Below are 6,000 nucleotides of genomic sequence, written 5' to 3'. Positions count from 1 at the left end.
TGAGATTTGGATTTGCCTCATATTTGGGCTTATACCTTAAAATGGCCTAGTGAAGATAAATGGCATGGATGTAACACATACATCAACGTCGCTGCAATCATCCTACAGTTGGGCATTGCTGACAATCAATGTCGGTAACCCTCGCAGTACACAGGTCCTAGTTAATGATGACTTGGTAGGTGATAATCTTGTGAAATTTTTTCAGATGACTATCAAATGTAACAAATTTATAAAAAATTAAAAATTAAAAAATAAAATAAAATAAAATAAAAAAACAAATCCAATTTCGTATTCTTATTTGCAAAAATCTTATTGACATACCAAACACGTCGCTAATTTATAAAACAAGTCTAAAATGACAGATTTGACGTCCAACGGATAGGATCCGTCGTTTATTTGCAACGGATCCCATCAGTCGTTTAGTTTTTGCAACCAGCAAACAGCGACCGATGGGCCAAGCCCGTCGTTAATTACGTTTTTCGACGGTTCTGGTCCGTCGCAAATCCGCGATTCTGGCATAGTAATCTTCTTGATTACCATTTTGTCCCCTCTCAAGTTTCCATAGACAACTAGATGAATCTCTGCCCCATGTTTATATACATTTAAAGTACTTTTACATATTAACTATGGCATTGCAACTTGTCCATCTTAGACCAATAGTTATGATGATTTATGAGAAAGATCATCAATATCACATTCATGTCATCAATGGATAAGATTCACATTTATTTTCCAATGCATAATACCAATAGGATGGTCATGATTTTGGGTCCCACGGTGAACATGTGGCAACATACTTGATGGATGGTTGGATCTCATGGATGTTCCACCCACGTGGATACAAGGTATGCTAGCAGGATTTTTATAATTTGCTGGGAGATATATCACAAGTTGTTCATGTGGAGGAGATGAAGAGATTTTCAAGGCATATGAGAGAAGATTATCAAGAAAGGATTTCACAAATCTATCTATATCCATATCTATCCATATTATATATAATGCAAGCAACTTGTTAACATTTACCCTGCAATTCTAATATGACCCAAAACTTTGAAATTTTCAAAAGACATGGGAAGATATTTTAAATGAAGGTAGGAGTATCTTGAGAATATATGTGTGTGTGTGTGTGCACGCGCGCGCGTGTGTGCATTGCTTAGATTTTACCACCTTTTGATTCTTTAATACAAATGAGTATAGCTTGCATTGCGCGTATTAGTTGGGAGATCGTGCAATAAACCTTTGTAGGACCCACCATAATGATGGCGTGAAATCCATATGGTGCATTTGTTTCACCTGTTCATGTTAAGATGTTAAAGCAAAAATGAAGATCTATAACTCGTGTGAATACAACATATGTCAATTTGGATATAGGTGACGCCGGCCCCCCTGAAACCATGAGCACCTTTCTTTCTTTTTTTCTCTCCCATGCTCTTTATACATGCATTGTGTGCCCCACTTCTCCTAGTGTTATTAACATGCAGGTAAAAGTTATTATCATATTGTAAACTTATTCATCTGTATAGATGCTATCCACTTCTTTATTCGGGGTCTCGTGTTGTGTGCATGCCATCTAACATGTGTATAAAGTGAGTCCCACTTTGGGTTTATGCAATTACTAGGTGGGCCAAACCATGGAAAACAATGCACATCCACCCCCAAAAAGTTTTAAATTCACTTGGTGTCCCATGTGCTTTGCTGTCCCATATGTTTAGGTGCTTGGACTAGTTGGGTGGTCTACAAACATTTCCATATATAGAATGATTTTTCTAGCATGCTATTTATATTAATTAGTTGTAAACTTTTAATATACAAGTCAGGATGGCCTAGTGGTCAAAGGCGCCAGACTCATGTTCTGGTCCTCGTTTGAGGGCCTGGGTTCAAACCTACTTCTGACATATTTATCAACATTTTTTTCTCATATTTTTGTGGATTTTTTTCGCATTGCATAAAAATAAATCTGGTATTTTCAGCAGGTGGGCCAGATTTTAGAATCAGTTAGGTAGGTAAAAATATTCTGCCAAGTTTTTGTCAGCCGTACGTTTGTCTAATAAATTGTGGCCCACCTGACAAGCGCACCGACCCTCATTCCTGGGCAAGAGTATGTACACAGTGGTACAGCTCTAATGTATGGATTGAATCTCATACCGACATGCCACGTTGGCAGATGCATGGCGTGTACATGATATGGCTCGTGAATAACTGTGGGCTTAGCAAATCTCAAAAAATAAAAAATAAAAAATAAATTATTATGAACTTCAAAAAAATAAAAAATAAAAAATAAAATGAACTTACATAAACATGTACCTAAGCTACTATAGGCAAAGATATCAAGACTCGCCCTTTGGTTATTCTAACACAATTATGAATTTTCTTTAATCAAAATTAACTTGGGATAAACATGTGAAGCAATGGCATAAGATTCCAAAAGCAACTCAAATCACAATTTCTCCCTTTTTCTTGTTGAAGTATTTCATTTAGTTCATTGCTTCTATAGTTAGACGCGAATTGCCTGGGACAGCGTGCCGCAAGAAAGGAAGTTTTTGCACTCAGAAGCTAAGTGTGGCCACTGTAATTTTCATTAGAATTCCAATCTATCCATCCTTTTTCCCAGCTCATGTTAGGACGTGAGCCCAACAATTAGGCAGATCCAAAACTCAATTAAGCTGCACAACAGGTAAAGTGTATAGGGATATGCCTACTGTTGAAACTTACTTGAAATCCACCGTGAAATTTTATATGTCAATCATGATGGGTTCACACAATGGGCCTGGCCAGCTGATGTTATATTGATGAAAAAATGTTGCAGATTTTGTGGAAGACGAAATATTTACTCAATTTTCAGGACATGAGGCCAAACCAGTGGATGAACTACAGAAGCAGTGGCCATATCTTGAAGAAGATGAACTGTTTCATCTTCTAATATTGCTTACTTTTACGTTACCTAAGCAATTTTTAAATAACTGTTAACTGCCAGCCTGTCAACGGGCTAGGCCTGGGTTAGCTGGGGCTTAGATTTTGAACCTTCAGGCTGGGCCTCATGAGCTGGGCCTATTCAGAAATTTGCTTTTCCTTGGCTTGAGCCCAGCCCATTAACAGCCTTTTTCCCAAATCAATGCAGCAACGTGCTTGAACTTTGATAACTTCTATGTAGTTGTGAAGCCCCAAAAGGACTTTTCATTTCATATTTTGAGCGTGAGAGCAGTTTTACTTTTGATTTTTTTTTTATTAAATTTTTGGAAACCCTCTCTATCTGTGGCAACTCTCTCTCTCTCTCTCTCTCTCTCTCTCTCTCTCCATGGCAAAACCAACCTCAAAGACAGATTGTTCCATCTTCATCAGTGCTTAGTTGAGTTTTCTGTCACTCCATTGAGTAGTCTAATCAACAGGAGAATTTATTTTTATTTTTTGTAAAATTAAGTTATTGGATATTCAGCCAACAATCTGGACAATTCCGAGGGGATCTGCCCATCCCAAAGTCGGATCAGTGAGCTTTTCAAAATTCATGCATCACACAAACCGACCTAGCAAGTGAAACACGGCCACTGAGTAGGTGTCCTCGTCATGAAGATGACCATCTTATTGGAGTGATTAAAAAGAAAAACGAAAAAAAACTATAAAAAGGAGGCCATAAACATAGTATTTCTTTTACTTTAAGTGCAAAACTTTTGTTTACAATCGGATAGGAATAAGTTTGTGAATAGAGTTATAAAGCTTTCATTGAAATGGTTTTTTGAAAGAGTGCTACATTATGCTCTAGACTATATCTGCGCAAGAGGCCAGGCCGAGAAAAAAGGATAGAAAACTTGATAACTGGGCGTATACACTCAAAACTTACATGAGAGTAAGAAATCTGGCTCTAATAAGCTTGAGTACGTCCATTCAACAGGTGTGTTGTTATTTATTTCTTGATTTATTATTTTTCTAATATTTTTCATAATACCATTATTTCTAACACATCCGACTCTGGTGAAGTATGGGCAAGTTCCATACTATGATCATTCTGTTTGTACAAGTGGCCACCCTGATGTACTGGAGTTGCTTCATTTTGATGTGAGGTCATCTCCACATTGATGGCCACATAATGGACCACTATAATATCATGCACAGTTGCTCCATCTACAAATGTGTTGAAGAGGTGCTTTCTGGCAGATGTTTTGGTGTAAAAGATGTGTGGGGAGGCAGTAACAGTGACTCCAAAGTATTACATGAAGGCATTAGCTGATGTAGTTGATGTGATACAACCTCCTAGGTACTAAATTTTTTAGAAAGAAACTTTTAAATGATTGGTAAAATGCTAAAAAATGTATATGGATTTAATGTGTTTTTTTAGGCATGTATTTAATATTGGAGCAATGGGTGTGGCTAAAACTATTGTGTGAAGTAATGAAAGTCAACTAAATAGGCCTTAATCCAGCATAAATCAAGCATAATTTGATGGATTAAAGCCAATTACATATACTGTTATGGAAAAATGTGAGCAAACCCGATAAGGACCGACTCAAGCAAACCGACTCGATCAGTATGTCCTCAAAAGGAGAACACCGTGACAAGTACGTACTTGCTTCCGAATTATGATTCCAAAACTAGGGTTACTGGAGAGAGACAGACGAGGCAATCTGAGCCGAGCTCTCATCTGGGGCTCTCATCCAAAGAACTATGGCCTTGGATCAGCCGAGCCGAGCTCTTGTCTGGAGCTCTCATCCGAAGAACTACAGTCCTAGATCAGCCAAGTCGAGCTCTTGTCTGGAGCTCTCATACGAAGAACTACAGTCCTGGATCAGCCAAGTCGAGCTCTTGTCTAAAGTCCTCACTAAAAAAACTATGGCTCTGGATTGGTCAAGCCGAGCCCTCATACCTTAGAGGCTGGAGACGTACTCCGGCTGCGGACTCCGACCATAAGGTCTGACCAATGGCTCGGAAGGCCAAGTTGGACCAACCCCAGTATGGACGTGGCCGAAGATTATGCCTATAAATATGCCCCATTAAGGCATACGAGAGAGTGCACAATCCAATGATAGCGGCCGACATCTTCGCACGCATGACATCTGCTTGATTGAGCAAATCGTGTCGAGATTGATGGCCATGATCCCATCACATCATGGGTATAAATATTAAAGGAACCCATTACAACAGGTATATACTATCTTGCACCTTCTCTCTACACTATGCAACTTGGACCCAGATTCCTTAACCTGACTTAGGCATCGGAGGATCCCCTGTTTAAGCTAGGGTATCCTTTGCTCACATTTTTGTGCAGGACTAGAGTTCGTTCCGAGTTCTCAGCATTAAGTGGAGGGTGGTCCAGATTTTGACCTCAACATATACATAAAAATAAAAAATAAAATAAAAAAACCAAAACAAAACAAAACAAAAAACACACAAAAAACAAAAAATAAAAATAAAAATAAAAAAATAAAAAAAGAGAAATGAGAAAAGGGTAACCCCATATATCAATTGTGAAATCTGATCCATTGGTTATAATTCTTTGGTATCCAAAACGTTGGCTTCACTTAATAGAGTATTTTTACCTATGGAAGAATTTGACCCCAAACATGGGCTTGGAATGGTCAAAATTCCATGGTATTTCCATACATGTAATCAGTAATAATGATGTTAACTCCACCTAATTCAATTCACTACCCCTAATCCCACATTCGAAACAAGCCCTAAATTTACATGGTATGGCCCACTAAGTCTTGTAATACCGTGATTTTGGATTTCTTCCGTAGCAATGAGGTGCATCAGATGAATGGATTGGATGGTACATAAACAACAAAGCAGACGTACAAAAACAAATGTTGGTCATTTCTTTCCAACTATTTTGCATGGGGTGGCCTAACTTGGTTATGGTTGACCACAGGCTAGCTCTTGGGTTAATGATTAGAATGAGGCAACGTAACTGATGGAAGAAGAGGTAGATCCTGTGAAAATTCCACCCACTTGGTTTTCTTTTTGCGCAAGTAACCCAATACGTGGACGTGAAATTGGGCTTAGGTGAAA

General features: G+C 38.4%; 1 non-coding gene across 1 annotated transcript; it reads left to right on the top strand.

The window, feature by feature from the left end:
- Positions 1–1,812: 1,812 nt before the first annotated feature.
- Positions 1,813–1,895, top strand: TRNAM-CAU (transfer RNA methionine (anticodon CAU)). The gene has a single exon. It is a non-coding gene; the product is annotated as a tRNA-Met (tRNA).
- Positions 1,896–6,000: the final 4,105 nt, after the last annotated feature.

Source organism: Magnolia sinica, chromosome 18, assembly GCF_029962835.1.
Source record: "Magnolia sinica isolate HGM2019 chromosome 18, MsV1, whole genome shotgun sequence".
Taxonomy (NCBI): domain Eukaryota; kingdom Viridiplantae; phylum Streptophyta; class Magnoliopsida; order Magnoliales; family Magnoliaceae; genus Magnolia; species Magnolia sinica.
This window is presented reverse-complemented; position numbering and strand designations above follow the sequence as displayed.